The sequence below is a fragment of the Elephantulus edwardii genome, unplaced genomic scaffold (assembly GCF_000299155.1).
Source record: "Elephantulus edwardii isolate Elephantulus edwardi_28Jun2011 unplaced genomic scaffold, EleEdw1.0 scaffold00272, whole genome shotgun sequence".
Taxonomy (NCBI): domain Eukaryota; kingdom Metazoa; phylum Chordata; class Mammalia; order Macroscelidea; family Macroscelididae; genus Elephantulus; species Elephantulus edwardii.
The window spans coordinates 2996552-3013427 of record NW_006400022.1 but is presented as its reverse complement, the minus strand read 5'-3'; the positions used below and the strand labels follow the sequence as shown (position 1 = coordinate 3013427).

General features: G+C 40.1%; 1 pseudogene; it reads right to left on the bottom strand.

Annotated features, from left to right (window-relative positions):
- Nucleotides 1–370: 370 nt before the first annotated feature.
- The window catches only part of LOC102870771, a 105739-nt pseudogene continuing 89233 nt past the window's right edge, over nt 371–16876 (bottom strand).

The following is a 16876-nucleotide window of genomic DNA, read 5'->3' as shown; positions in this document are numbered from 1 at the left end:
CAAACCCAAAACAACTCAAGTTTTCTTTCTAGGGTTTTCTAGACAGCAAAAAGAAGCAGAGAAAAACATTCTGAACAGTAAATTCAGACAAGCCATATGTGATCGGCTTTCAATGTTTATGAAATAAAATGTCTAAAGATATATTAAATGTTACTGAAAATTAAAGCAAGAGAAGATATAATTTTATATCACCATTGAGAAATAATTCTTCAGATAATTACATTCCTTGTCTTTTCTCATTTACTACACCTGATTCATTCATTCATGCCAGTGTTTGTTTCTATTTTTAATGTAAGCCAGTCTCTGATTTGTATATACTGAGTCTTACAGCAACGACACATATGCTATATACTTTGAGATTAGTTTTTGGTTACTCTGCTTCTTTCTCTGATTCTTGTGACTGTTTAAGGGAATTCAGAGAAGTTTCTGTTGACAATGAAGATGAAGTAGCAACAAGATCATCTCTAAGTCCCTGCAGTGTGGTTTGAAACAGTACTGTGGATTCCTTCTGGCTTGGTGATTTGTGCAATGTTGCCTACTTCTGCTTTTGGTTCAGTAAAGGACTGGCTCTTTAGTAGCACATGTCCCAACTTTCCCTTAAAGTAGGAATCAATGACGTTTCTATCAATTTTTATGTCATTTGACTGGTTAAAATTACAGCTAATATATGATTATTTGCAAGTTTTATTATGTGCTGGGAAAAGCCATTTAGTAACCTGATACCGAGGGACAGGTCATTGAGGTCATGATTAAAAGGAAAAGCAATACCATCTATTCTCACCAATCAAAGTGTTGAATGAAAGGAAGTCTGGAAGAAGATAAACTTGTGTCAATAGCTCTGTGTAGTCACAAAAACAAAAAGAGTAAATATGGCAAAGAATATTTTCAAGAGCAAAATCTTACAAAGCTTTATGAGGCTCTTTTCCCATGTGTATTCCTGCTATAAGATGAAGGTGTTTAATGCAAACAGTAGCAAGGCCTACCACTCTATCAACCATAAAACTTTCCTCTGTATTAATAAAAACTGCTTCACCTGCCACTCTTCCAAAGTGTTCTGGTAACTGCACATCCACCAACAACTGCACACATAATTATGTTTTTCCAACACCTGGTGCACCACAAATTTCTGTTGTTTTGGTTAAGTGTGCTTCACCTCTGAGAATATTACCTAGTGCTGAACAGAATCCAGCCCCGGGTGTGCTCCTGCTAGGACTGTACACTTCTTGCCTGACTCAGATGTGTCTATATGCCTCAGGGTTCAGGACTAGAGGAAAGAAAAAACAGAACCCTTAAATTATTCTATCAAAGTTGTATTAACAGCCCCCCCCAAACAATCAACAAGCTAGACAGTTTAAACCAGAATGCCGCATTAAGCCCTCCAACAAAGAAAGGCGATCTGACAGAGTGTGGAAATTATTGAACAATATTATTAATATCACATGCAAGCAAGATTCTGTTGAAGATTATCCAAAAACGACTGGAACAGCACATCAGCAGAGAACTGCCAGAAGTCCAGGCTGGGTTTAGAAGAGGCCATGGCACACTCCTTATACAGCCCAGCCTCCCAGATCAAAATCCTAGCCTCCAAGGAGTGATTTGGTTTCACCCTCTCCAAGACAGACTGATTTTTCTTGGCAGTCCATGATATGTTCAAGACTCTTTTCCAGCACCACAACTTGAAGGCATCTATTCTTCTGTCATCCTTAGTCATTGTCCAACTTTCTGAAGCATAACAAGTAATTGATAAAACCATGGCCTTGATTAGGGGCATCTTTGTATCTAGACTGACATCATTCCTCTTCAGCACTCTGGAGAGGTCCATGACAGCAGATTTTCCCAATGCAATTCGTCTTTTGATTTCCTCACTGCTGGTGTTAAGAGTGTTGATTGTGGAGCCGAGCAAGCTGTAACTGCTAAGAACCTCAATCTCTTCTCCATCTACTATGGTGCTGCCAGTTGGCAGGGTGGTGAGAATCTTTGTCTTCTTGATGTTGAACTTCAATCCATATTGAAGACTACAGTCCATGACCTTTTGCAGCAAGTGCTTCAGGTCTTCTTCAGTTTCAGCCAGCAAGGTTGTGTCATCTGCATATAGTAGGTTGTGAATAAGTCTCCCTCCAGTCCTGATTTCACACTCCTCCTCATAAAGCTCTGCTTCCTGAATGATCTGTTCTGTATACAGATTGAAAAGATACTGGGACAGGATGCATCCCTGACACACTCCTTTCTTGATTTTGCACCATGCAGTGTTTCCTTGTTCTGTTCTGAGGACTGCTTCTTGATCCAAGTATAGGTTTTGTATAAACACGATCAAGTGTTCTGAGATTCCCATCTTCCTCAAGGTTAGCCCCAATTTCTTGTGATCCACGCAGTTATATGCCTTTGCATAGTCAATGAAACATAGATAGACATTCTTCTGGTACTCTGATTTCTGCCATGATCCATCTGACATTGGCAATAATGTCCCTAGTGCCATGACCTCTTCTAAACCCAGCCTGTGTTTCTGGTAGTTCTCTGTCAATGTATTGTTCAAGTCTTTTCTGGATAATCTTCAGCAGGATTTTGCTAGTGTGTGATAATAGTTATATTGTATGATCATTTTCACACTCTATCGGGTCTTTCTCTAGAATGAGAATAAATATGGATCACTTCCTATCAGTTGGCCAACTAGTTGTCCTCCAGATTTCTTGGCATGACTTGGTGAGCACATCCACACAAACATCTGTTTGGTAAAATAAATTTTGTATTCCATCAATTCCAGGGGCTTTACTTTTTGTTAAGTCCTTCATATAGCCTGAACTTCCACCTTCATCATTGTTACCTCTTGCTCATATGTTTTTTTCTTGAAATTCTACTGTGTCAGCCAATTATTTTTGGCACAATGACTCTGTATACTCCTATCTGCTTTTAATGCTTCTTGAATAATTGAATATTTTGCCCATAACATCCTTAATGCAACTCAAGACTTGAATTTATTCTTTAGTTCTTTCAGCTTAATAAATGCTGAGTGAATTTGGTCCTTTTGATTTTCTGACTCCAGCTCCTTGCACATTTCATTATAATATTTTGCCTTGTTTTCCCTAGCAGCCCTTTGAAATCTTCTATTCAGCTCCTAAACTGCTTGCTTTCAGCCCTTTGCTTTGGCTTCTCAGCTCTCTAGTGCAATATCCAGACTCTCTTCTGCCATCCAGTTTGGTCTTTTCTTCTTCTTCCTTCTTAGTAATGACTATTGCATTCTTCATGAATGATAGTCTTGATATCTTCCCACAATTTACCTGGACTTCATTCATTAGTGTGCAAGGCTTCAAACCTATTCCTGATTTGTTTTTTAAATTTATGAATTTGTGGGAGATAGACTCAAGGTAAAATTTTATTCCTGTGGATATGATTTAAACTTCTGCAGTTTTAATTTGAACTTGCATATGAGCAGTTGAAGGTCTGCTCCACAATTGGCACCTGGCCTAGTTTTCACTGCTGATACTGAACTTCTCCAACGGTTCTTTCCACAGATGTAATCAATCTGTTTTAGTATAATAATAATGAAAAAAACCCCAAATTAATCACCATTGAACTATGCCCACCATTAGTTCACCTTTTCAGTTCCTGTTGAATCTTTCCCATTTCTTTTACCCCCTTTCTCCACGCATCAAATTGTATGACCCTAAGATATCCCCCCATCCACTTTTCCTCCCCTTAGAATGAACACAAACATTTTGCTAGTTATTCTTCTATTTTTACAATAATGGTCTTATGTGGTGTTTGTCCTTATGAGACTATTAGTTCTCTTAATATAATGTTCTCCATTCTCTCCCAAGTTATGTAGTATTTTTTAAAATTGTTGCTCCTCAGTGCTGCTTAGTATTCCACTGTGTGAACATACCACAATTTCTCAATCCATTCAGTTGTTGTTGGACATTTGGGCTATTTCCATGGTCTTGTGATTTAGCAAACATTAACCTTTTTTTCTTTTTTTTAGTAAAACAAGTGAAAAAGGTTCATTAGGGTAATAAGGCAGAGGCATAGCTAATGAAAGACAGGCTACACAAAAAAGGTAAAGTGAAAAAGAAAGAAGGAAAATGGTAAAGGAGCCCTGGAAAGGCAGAACCCAAACAATACCATGGTATCAGCAGAAAAAAAGAGCAAGAGCAAAAAAAGAGTGGCAACATTAATCTTTTTTTTTTTTCTCAACCCATTGAATTCAGCATACCAATTGACATATTTCAACAAACAGACCCTGCCCTGGATGTGCTCACTAAGTTGTGCCAAGAAATCTGGAGGATAGCCAGCTGGCCAACTGACTGGAAAAGATCAATATTTGTTCCCATTCCAAAGAAAGGTGATCCAACAGAGTGCGAAATTCTTGAACAATATCATTACTATCATATGCAAGCAAGATTCTGCTGAAAATTATCCAGAAACGACTGAAGCAACATGTCAACAGAGAACTGCCCGTTGTGCAGGCTGGATTTAGAAGAGGCCATGGTACTGGGGATATTATAGCTAATGGATGGATCTTGGCAGTAAGCATAGAGTACCAGAGGAATGTCTATCTGAGCTTCATTGACTATGCAAACGCTTTTGACTGTGTGGGTAACAACAACCTGTGGCTGACTCTGAGAAGAATGGGAATCCCAGAACATTTGATTGTGCTTATGTGAAACCTATAATTGAACCAAGAGGCAGCCATCAGAACAGAGCAAGGAGACACTGACTGCATGGTTCAAAATTGGGAAGAATGTCTGCCCAGAATGTATTTTGTCTCCATACCTTTTCAATCCATATGCAGAACAGATTATAAGGAATTTTGGGCTGTATGAGGAGGAATGTGGCATCAGGATTAGTGGAAGAGTCATCAACAACCTGAGTTATGCAAATGACACACCCTGCTTGCTAAAACTGAGAAGGACCTGAAGAATTTGCTGCAGAAGGTCAAGGACCGCAGCCTTCAATATGGATTGAAGCTCTACATCAAGAAAACAAAGATTCTCACTACTGGGCTAATTGACAGCATCATTATGGTGGTGAAGAGATTGAGATAGTTTTAGTTTGCTTGGCTCCACAGTCAACACTCTTGGTACCAGCAGCCAGGAAATCAAGAGAAGAATTGCATTGAGAAAGTCAGCTGTGAGAGACCTCTCCAGAACAAGACTTCAGGTTGGAGACTAAGGTGTGCCTGATTCGAGCTGTAGTCTTTGCAATTTTGTGCTATGTGTCAGAGAGCTGGACAGCCTCTTTACCAAGTAGTGCTGCAAAAATGAAATACTCATTTGCAAAAAATGGAAACAAAGTCCATACTTTACATCACATTAAGAAGCTAACTCAAGATAAATCAAGAACCTAAATGTAAACCCCAAAATTATAAAGATCAGCAAAGAAAAATGGGGGCAAATTTAGGGGCCCCAATCTATGGCATCAATAGACTATCAAATGTAATTGAAAATATACAAATCACAGATGCTGCATCAGATAACTGAGACCATTAAAAGTAAAACCTTATGTGCATTGAGAGACTTCTCCAAAAGAGTAAAAATTAAGCATGTAGATTGGCAAATACATCCGGCAATGAAATATTTTACAAGGGATTAATCTTTAAAATTCATAGAAAACTCCCACACCTTAACAAGAAAAAGACAGTAGTAATACAGTTACAAAATTTGCAGAGGGCATACAAAAATACTTCATCAAAGAAGACATTAAGATGGTAAAAAATCATGTGAACAAATACTTGACACAAATTAAAACAAGAATGACCTCATCCCAGAAATAACAGCAAAATTTAGTAGACAGCAAATAGCAAATGCTGAGGAGAGGATGAAGGGGTTGAAAGTCTCATACGCTTACTGGTGAAATTGTAATTTGATGCATTCACTGTAGAAAACAGTGTGGTACTTCTTTTAAAAATTGGAAATAGAAATTCTGTTTGCTCCAGTAACCCACCTAATAGGCATATATTTTAAAGAAATAAATCCTTTGTATTTAAGGCCAGGCCCTTGTCTACAGTTTGGAGACAGGATGAAGCAGTTGGACTGTGAAAGACGGGCTCTCTTGTTTTTGAGCATCAGTGTGGAATGTTTGGTTGTTTTTTTTGTTTTGTTTTGGGTTTTTGTTTGTTTTTCATTTAAGCCTCTTATTTAGAGTCAACACTACCTGGCGGAGGGCCTTAGTATTTAAAAATCGCCTAGACCCGACAGCCACAGGCCCTCAGATTTAGTCTTAGTATATTTGAAGGAATATTCATCTAAGTGGTACAGAACTAATCTGTCAATTTTCTGTGCTGAGGTAACCTCAAGTTGCTATGATGCTGGACCCTGTGCCACTGGGGTGTCAAATGCCATAATGGTTACCCATGATGAACAGTGTTTCATGGAGCTCCCAGATTAAGATAGGTTTGGAAGGAGGAGTGGCTTCCACTTTCTAAACAATATGCCTCTGGAAGTTCTATGAACTTTGAGAAATGATGATAGTTACAAAAAGGGTTTAGGTCTTTTGTTCATATGGTCGCTATGAGTCGTGTTCAACTTGATGGCAAAGAAGAAGAAGAAGAAGGAGGAGGAGGAGGAGGAGGAGGAGGAGAAATAATAATTAGATATATGTATATTCATTTTCATTTAATCATTATTACCAACAACAAAGAAATAAAAGGAACTTTTTGTTATATACTGTTGAGTCGCCCAAGACATGAAGCAACCCTATGTACAACAGCCCCGAACCCTGCTCTATCTTGAGCCAATTTTACTCTCTCTGACACACCTACCTCCCATTATGCCAGTCACTGAATCAATCCATCTCATCCAGGATCTTCCTCTCCTGTGCTTTCCTTCCACCCTTTCAAGCATAATGTCCTTCTCCAAGAACTGGTCCTTCCTGGAAACATGCCCAACTTATGTGATATTGTTGTTGTTGATTGCCTTTGAGTAAATAAAAGGCCTGAGGTCCCTCTACAACTATTGACATTTATCAAAGTTCATAGAGTTTCCGGAGGTATGTTGTTTAGGAAGTAGATGCCACTCCTGCTGGAGTTTCAAAATCCTTGCCTTCAATTCTTGCATCCTGGTTTCACCCTCTTCAGGACAGACCTCTTAGCAGTCCATGTTCAACACTCTTCTCTAGCACCACAATTCAAAGACATCTCTTCTTTTTTTTATCATACTTAGTCATTGTCCAGGTTTCTGATGTATAGCACATAGTTGCAAAGACCATGGCCTGGTTAATGCACATCTTAGTCTCTAGACTGACTTTATTGCTCTTCAGTATTTTGGAGAAGTTCCTGACAACAGATTTCCTCAATGCAATTCGTCTTTTGATTTCCTGGCTGCTGGTACCAAGAGTGTTGATTGATTATAGAGTCAAACATGTGGAAGTTGTTAACAATCTCAATCTCTTTCTCATCTATCGTGATACTGCCAATTGACCCAGTGAAGTGAATCTTTGTTTTCTTGATGTTGAACTTCAATACATATTGAAGGATGAAGTCCTTGACGTTCTGTGGCAAATGCCTCAGGTCCTCCTCAGTTTTAGCAAGCAAGGCTGTGTCTTCTGCATAACGTAGATTGTTGATGAGTCTTCTTTCAACCCTGATTCCATATTTCTCTTCATAAAGTCCAGCCTCCCAGATGATTTGATATACATTGAACAGGTATAGAGACAGGATGCATCCCTGGCATGTACCTTCTCTGACTTTAACTCATGCAGTGTCTTCTTGCTCTTCTTTGATGACTGCCAGCTGGTCAAGCATAGATTTGTTATAAGTACAATCAAGTGTTCTGAGACTCACATTCTTCTCAGAGTTAGCCACAGTTTGTTGGGATCCACACAGTCAAACACCTTTGCGTAGTCAATGAAACAGATATTGACATTCCTTTGTACTCTTTGCTTTCAACTAAGATCCATCTAACATTGACAACTGCCATGGCCTCTTCTTAACTCAGCTGGCACATCTGGTAGTTGCAGTCATTTTGGTGTAATTTTCAGCAGGATCTTGCTTGCATGTGATGTTAATAATATTGTTTGATAATTTCCATACTCTGTTGGATCTTTTTTTTCTTAATGGGAACAACTATGGATCTCTTCCAGTCAGTTGGCCAGTAGTTGTCCTCCAGATTTATTGGCACAACATGGTGAATGCATCCAGGGCAGCATCTTCTTCATTGATATCTTATCAATTCCTGAGGCCTTGTTTTTTTCCAGTTGCTTAAGAGCTGTTTGCATCTTCCCTGTTGTATGAACACGGTTTGGATCGCGGCCCGGATTTGAATCTGAAATAAATTCCCTCTTGCCCTTGCAAAAAAAAAAATGAGCAGTTTGAACTTCTCCTTCATCACCATTGCCTCTTGATCGTATGTTGTTTCTTGAAATTTTTCTGTGTCTTAAAACTGATTCTTTTTGGTATAGTGATTTTGTGTACTTTTTTCATCTTCTTTTGATACTTCCTGGTTCATTCGATCTTCTGTCCTCAGCATACTTATCCTTAAGTATTGGAACTCAAGGCTTGAATTTGTTCTTCAGTTTAAGAAATGCGAGAGACTTGTCCCTTTTGATTTTCCAATTCCAGCTCTTTACATATTTAATTTTAGTACTTTGTTTTGTCTTCCATTCTTCCCTTTAAACTGGATGAATGTATATACAAACTATGGTACACAATGGGATATTATGGAACACTGTGGAGGAGTGTGGCATGAGGATTAGAGGAAGACTCATCAGCAATCTGTGCTATACAGATGAAACTGCAGCCTGCTTGCTGAAACTGAGGAGGACCTAAAGGGTTTACTGCAGAAGGACAAGAACTGAAGTTTTCGATATGGATGGAAGCTAAATATGAAGAAGACTAAGATTCTCACCACTGGGTCAGCTGGAAACTTCATGATAGATGAAGAAGAAATTGAGGTTGTTAACAATTTCAGCTTGCTCTGATCCCCAGTCATGGCACCAGCAGTCATGAAATAAAAAAGACCAATTGCATTGAGGAAGTCTGTTGTTAGGGACCTCTCCAGAGTGCTGAGGAACAAGGATGTCAGCATGGAGACAAAGGTGCCCCATGGTCTTTGCAATTACTTGCTATGCATCAGAGAACTGGAAAATAACTAAGGATATAAGGAGGATTGTTGCCTTTGAGTTGTGGTACTAGAGAAGAGTGTTGAACACACTAGGGACTCCCAAAAGAATAAACAGATAGATCCTGGAGAAAATTAAACCAAGCTGCTCCCTGGAGGCAAGGATTTTGAAGCTCCATCTCACATACTTTGGGCATGTGGCTTGGGAGGGATAAGTTCTTGGAGAAGGACATCATACTTGGAAGGGTGGAAGGACAGCACTGGAGAGGAAGACCAAGGATGAGACCCAGGAAGACTCAGTGACTAGAGAAATGGGATTAGGTTTGTTGAAGAGGATGAGTTTGACTCAGGATAGTGCAGGATTCAGAGCTACTCTCCACGAGTCGCAGGCAACTCGATGACATTAAACAACAGCAATAACAACAGATACTTGACACATATCAAGCTGAGTGAAAGCAAAGTTAATATACACTAAAGGAATGATACTAAAGGTGAAGAAGTCACTAAGAAGTGCACAGGAGAGTCAACAAAGGTAAGCACTATTATATGCACAATTCAGCAATATTGGAAATACAGACATTAATCTACAAAGATGTATACAAGCAGACAGGCAAACAAATAGATATAAGCTGGTGAACGGGATCACACCCATCCATACACAGATTAGGCAGATGCGTTCATGCTGCAGATGTGTTCATGGAGCCATTACAGAGTAAAGGTAAATAAACTTCTTAACTGAAATGAAACACCCTAAAAAATGAGATTCTGATCTGGGGCCTCAGACATAGACTCAGAAAATGGCATGATAGGTGGAATAGTCTACAAAGAAAATATTCTACATTTTGCTTTGGTGAGTAGCAACTGTGGACTTGAAAACTTGTGAGTAGCCCTGTGAAATGTAATTATTGGTCTTTCACTGTCCAGAACAAGTAAGAACAAAGAAAAGCAAAGATCTACTGAAACAATTACTCTAAAGGATTAATGGACAGCTTGAACCTTACTTCCATGACCAGAAGAAATAGAGCCTGGCTGACTACTACTGCTGACCACTCTAAAATGATCACAGTAGAAAGTCTTGGATAGAGTAGGGAGTAAAATGCGGGACAAAACTAATAAATAATGGAGTTTATTATTTCACTAATTAACTAAAAACCATCACTTTAAGTAGTAAAATATCACTATTTCTTGAATTTCTAATTATTTGTTCAGCTACATCAAATATGGTAGGCTTTCAAGCCCTCTTTATTTTCATAATAAGCACTCTCTTGCTATTTAAAATCTTTCATCTGGAACATCATGCTTTTCAAGTCCTGGGCTTTGATAATTTTACCTTGCAAATTCCATCATCAAACAACAGTCATTTGAGGTTTGTTCAATTTCATGTTCTTTCCTGTCCTTGTTTTAAACGCTGAGCACCAACTTCCTTCACTGTATATCTTTAAAACAATGATAAAGTCTGACTTTGCATGTAGTTTGTGTGGTAGTTTCTAAAACATATGTAACTAAGGGAAAGCATGATTTGTTATTTATTTGTGTCCTCATTTCTTCATACCTTAAAATGAATGCATGAGGTTTGATAACCTAGTCATCACGTTCTAGGTTTGTGGAGTTCTGCTTTAGAAACAGTATTCAGATAATTTTTCTGGAATAAGGCATGAGCATGATGGAGAGTGGGAGATAGGGGTAAAAAAATGGGAGAGTGAAGGCAGAGGAGGAATGAAGAGAAGGAGGAAGAAAAATGGTCAAAAGTCAATGAAAAGACGTGTTCAAACCACTATGTTCTGCAGCAAGTGCAAGAAATCTTGATTTTCCAAAAAGTTGGAGAACATGAAGAACCCTCTCCATTTGAACATGCATGTTGTGCAGTTTGTGCTATCTACTGATGTAATGTTGGGAAACTAGTTGGAACTTCCCACTGGCCGCAGGGAGGAGAGGTCTGGTGATTTGCTAGTGTAAAGATCACAACCAAGACAGCTCCACAGCACACAGCTGCTCTGTGGCACCTGGCATCATAACGAGTCAGAACTGGCTGGACTGGACAGCCACTGACTGCTTTGTTCGAGGTCATGCTCATTCATATTGAGTTACACTTTGGTTCTGGGATCAATTAAAAGCCTTTTAAGTGGTAAGGTCATTACAGCTAATCCTTAGGGAATATCTCCGAAACATTAAAACTGTCCAGGAACTTTGTATCAACTTCATGAGGTTCTAAAGATTTTCAGCATCTCTGAGAAATAGCCAGGTAGGGTGGATAAATTCCTTTCAGGCATTTGCCTCTGTGTCCTACAAGGCTGGCATATGGGTGGAAGTATCTCAAAGAGACTAGAAAATCACGAGTTCCTAGTGTCCTCATGACTTTTTGTGGAACAAACCATCCCAAATCTGTCATGATAGCCCACCTGTCTACCTTCCTCCCTCTGTCTATTAGATCTTACTGTTCAAGTTTCTTCCTGTACCAACCCAAGGTCATATGTCTCCTCTTTTTCATCAGCCCCTTTCCTCCTTGGAAATTCATAGTTTCCTTCTTCTCCCTGTTCTAAAATTACCTTTGTCTCAGACTGTTGCTGTGTACCATTGAGTTGGAACTAACCCATAAAGAACCTCCAGCAGGTTTTCATAGGATGAGACTGCTTATCTTTCTCCTGTGGAGCAGCAGGATTTGAACTGTGTACCTTTGTGTTAGCAGTATAGCTCCTTACCACTCTGCCACCAGAGCTCCCTTTGCCTCAGATTTGTTGTTATTGTGTGCTATCAAGTCATAACTGACCTATAGCTAATGATACTCCAGTGACTTTTCAGAGGCAGTTAATTGCAGGGGGAAAGACTGCTCATCTTTCATGGAGCAGGTGGTGGACTCAAACCACATATCTTTGGGATTGCTTTGCAGCTTCTTGCCACATTAGACCCGTGGATATATCTGTGTCCAAATTTTTCTGAGGCACCACTTGTTGAGGGTGGCTGCATACCTGGGGGAGGAGGAAGCTGCACATGTTCTCCCTTTTCTTCTGTTCTTCTGACATAGCAAGGGCTCAGCTGTGGGATATATTCTGCTCTTGCTGTCACTCCTGAGGCTATACAGGGTTTAGAGTATGTGAACTGCCATTATACGGGGGACACATGCAAAAGAGGATGAGGAAACCCCAGCACAGCTGGAAAGGGGACAGAAGGACAGTAAGGAGGACTCAAAGAAGAGAAATTAACTAAGTTGGTTCTTGATGATGAAACTGGCAACCTAATATTTAAACTCAACAAGTAAAGGAAGAAGCAATGATACAGTTGTAGAGTTCAGGGGACAGAAGTCCTGTGTCATGGATAGTGGTGTTGCACCAACTGAGCCCCAAGTCCCAGGTACAGAAAAGGTGACATGCAAATTCTTCTGGCCAGGCGAGCTCTGGTAGGCGAGCTCTGGTGGCCTAGTGGCAAGAAGCTGCAACTGCAAGCTCAGAGGTGCACAGTTCAAATCCACCAGGTGCTCTGCTGGAGAAGGAGGAACAATCTCCTCCTGTACCAGTCAGATCTGATTTGACGGCACACACACACAAAAAAAATAAAATTAAAAAAAAAATTCTACTGGCAAGCAGAGCAATTTTCAGCTATGATTGCAAAATCCAAAACATATTCCTTGATTGCTAGAAAGCATTCAAGTGTTCTGCCTCTCCTAGGTAAGACTTCTCTCTGAAGTCTAGGAACAGCTCCCTGAATTGAAAAATGCACAGCGAAGTGCCCAAGGCAGTGGTGCTCAGCCCAGTGTTGTCCTCAGCGTCTTCATTAAATAGTGACCAGATGAGATGGAGTAGACTTGTTGCTGTGTACCATAGAGTCAGATCCAGTACATAGCTGACCCTCCAGTTTTTAGAGTTTTAGGGTTTGCAAAGACAGTTAATCACACAGAAGGAGACTGCCCATCCTCCGCAGAACAGCTGGTGGATTTGAATTGCATGCTTTTGAGATTGCAGCTCAGCTTCCTGCCATTAGGCCACCAGACTTACTGTTAGAGGCCAATAAGTAGGCTCAAACTCATAATTACCTAGGTACAACAGAACAAAACCTTGCCTGATTCTTCATCATCCTCAAAATGGCTTTTGTGCTGTGGTCCTTTAAGGACAAAAGAATCTTGCAGTTAATACAACAAAACTGGGAAGAGGTAGTCAGATTGGCTAAGGATCTCAAGCCTTAAAGAGCAACAAGCTGGTGAGTTGCCTAGATTTTATTTTGTTTCCTGTACACTCTGTATTGAGCTCTGGAGAAGCTTACAACCAAAAATTGTAAATAATTTGGTTTGAGAAGACCAAAATTATTTTGGCAATATCCTCCCTGTTCTAGCTTGCTTCTGCCTTGCATGGTGGCTCTACAGAGTAGGAAAAGTGGACTTCAGTTCTCTACCTAGACAAGGCACATTGAGGTATTTCTCTTCCTTCTAATTAAGAGAGTCGGGGAGTACTTCAGAGAGGAGGAAAATAAGGAGGATTTCTCTAAGTCTGCATAAAAATCCTAGGCAAAACTCCAAGTGACTCACATATGACAATGACTGTAATTAGCATGAGAATTGCCCAACAGTGTGGAATATTACCAAGTTTTCAAAATGACCTTTAAGTAGCACACACATAGAACAGATGTAATCTGGTTGCTAAAACCAACCAAGTTTCTTTCAAAACAGAAGATTTAAATAAGACCTAGAGTCTCATAATACCCAAATGTTCAAGATACAAAAATAATTTGCTATATCAAACACCTGGAAAATCACACACTCTGAAAGCAATCATTGTATTCAGACAGTAAGATGATGACTTAGATGTTGGAATTTTCTGATTAATATATTTTTAAATTTTATTTTATTAATTTTAATGAACATTTACAGAGATTTTGGATTTTCATTCATTCATTGTTGCACTTATTTCCCTACCCTCCTACCTCCAGTTCACTCCTCTCTTTGAAAAGCAAAAGATAAACTTCTTTGTTGGTATATTTTAAAGCACTCAATATATTACAAAAACAATAACAACCCTATTCTTTGGATAGGGACTTCATGCTTGGAAAGGAAAGTGAAAGAAAGGAAGATCTTCAACCAGATGATTTGACACAGTGACTGTGAGAATGGTCTCAAGTCATAAGCCAACTACATAGTATGTACCATAAATTTACTCAAAATATAGTGATACAGATATGTTGACAGTAAAAGGGCAAGCAGCAATATATGCAAGGAAAACACTGAATTCAGATGCTATGCTAACAAATCAGTCATGCTGTCAAGTTCATAACTACAGTTAAAGGAGTAATTCTGAGCTCCTAATAAGGATTGAAACTCAACATCAAGAAAACAAAGATTCTCACCACTGGGCCAATTGGCAGCATTATGAGAGATGGTGAAAAGATTGAGATTGTTAACAACTTGAATTTGCTTAGCTCCACAATCAATACTGTTGGTACCAGCAGCCAGTAAATCAAAAGATAAACGGCATTAGGAAAGTTGGCTGTTAGGGACCTCTCCAGTGTACTGAAGAGCAACAATGTCAGTCTGGAGACTAAGGTGCATCTGATCCAGGCCATAGTCTTTGCGATTGCTTTCTATGATGGAGAGAGCTAGACAATGACTAGGGACGATAGGAGGAGAATTGATATCTTTGAGCTGTTCTGGAGAAGAGTATTGAAGATACAATGGACTTCTGGGAGAACAAACAGGTTCACCCTGTTGTTGTTGTTGTTATGTGCCATCGAGTCGCCTGAGACTCATAGCGACCCTATGCACAACAGCCCTAAACTCTGCTCTGTCTTCTGCCATTTGCACTGTTTCTGACACTCCCATCCCGATTACCCCAGTCACTGAATCAATCCACCTCATAGAGGGCCTTCCCCTCCTGCGCTGTCCCTCCACCCTCCCAAGCACGATGTCTTTCTCCAAGGACCGGTCTCTTCTTAAAACATGTCCAAAGTATGTTAGACGGAGCCTCAGAATCCTTGCCTCCAAAGAGCTGCCTGGTTTAACCCTTTCCAGGATGAATCTGTTTGTTTTCCTAGCAGTCCATGGTACTCTCAATACTCTTCTCCAGCACCACAGCTCAAAGGCATAGATTCTCCTTCTGTCCACCTTGGTCATTGTCCAACTCTCTGATGCATAACAAGTGATTGCAAAGACCATGGCCTGTATCAGACGCACCTTAGTCTCCAGAGAGACACCATTGCTCTTCAGTACTTTGGAGAGGTCCCTAACAGCAGACTTTCCCATTGCAATGCACCTTTTAATTTGCTGGCTACTGGTGCCAAGAGTGTTGACTGTGGAGCCACGCAAACTAAAGCTGTGAATAATCTCAATCTCTTCACCATCCATCCTGATGCTTCCAATTGGCCCAGTGGTGAGAATCTTTGTCTTCTTGACATTGAGCCTCAAGCCATGTTGGAGGCTACAGTCCTTGACCCTCTGTAGCAGGTCCTTCAGGTCCTCCTCAGTTTTAGCAAGCAAGGTTGTATCATCTGCATAACGCAGATTATTACTAGATCTTCCACCAATCTTGATCCCACATTTCTCTTCATAGAGCCCAGTCTCTCAGATAATCTATTTTGCATACAGGTTGAAAAGTTATGGAGATAGGATGCATCCCTGATGTATGCCCTTCCCAATTTTGAACCATGGGGTGTTCCCGTGCTCTGTTCTGACAACTTCCTCCTGGCCCAAGTATAAGTTTCGCATTAGAACTATCAAGTGTTCTGGGATTCCCATTGGTTCACCCTAAAGAGAGTAAAATCATCTTCTCCTTGGAGGTAAAGATTCTGAAGCTTCATCTAACATATTTTGGGCATGTTGCAAGGGGAGACCAGTCCTTGGAGAGGGACATCATTCTTGGAAGGGTGGAGGGACAGAGAAAGAGAGGAAGATAATCCATGAGATGGATTGATTCAGTGACTGGGGTAATGAGGGTAGGTGTGCCAGAGACAAGTAAAGTTGGCATAGCATAGAGCAGATTTGAAGGCTATTGTACATAAAGTTGCTATGAGTTGCAAGCAACTCAACAGCACATAAAAACAACAAAAATGTGAAAAAATGGAGAGTGGAAAGCTTTTGTGGCTTAGTGGTAAGGAGTTGTGCTGTCAACCAAAGGTAAGTAGTTCAAATCCTCTAACTGCTCTGTTAGAGTAGAGAGGAAAATGGGCAATCTCCTCTTGTATGATTTATAATCTCTGAAAATCTGTAAATTGGTTTTGGACTTCACTGCACATAACAACAACAATGTGAAATAAACGTCTGACAAACAAAATTGTCCTTGATGGTCAAGACTACTCACATGGTCACTCTAGTGGCACAGTGCATTAATTGAAAACAGTCATTAAAATTGTAACCTAATACTTGCCTGAGGCCAGATAATCGATACTTAAGAGACCAAAGGTGCCCAAATTTGTATAGTACACTTCCCCCCACTCCATTATGTTGTTTGTTGTTGTTATGTGCCCGTCGAGTCGTTTGCGACTCATAGTGACTCTATGTATAACAGCCCTAAACCCTGCTCTATAATGTGCCAATCACACTGCCTCCGACACACCGATCACTCCAGTCACTGAATCAATCCATCTCATAGAGGGTCTTCCCTTTCTGCATTGTCCCTCCACTCTCCCAAGCATGATGTCCCTCTCCAAGGACCTGTGCCTACTTATAACATGTCCAAAGTATGTCAGACGAAGCCCCAGAATGCTTGCCTCCAAGGAGTAGCCCGGTTTAACCCTCTCTAGGATGAATCTATTTGTTTTCTTGGCAGTCCAATACAGTTCAATACTCTTCTCCAGCACCACAGCTCAAAGGCATCAATTCTTCTATCCTCCCCAGTCATTGTCCAACT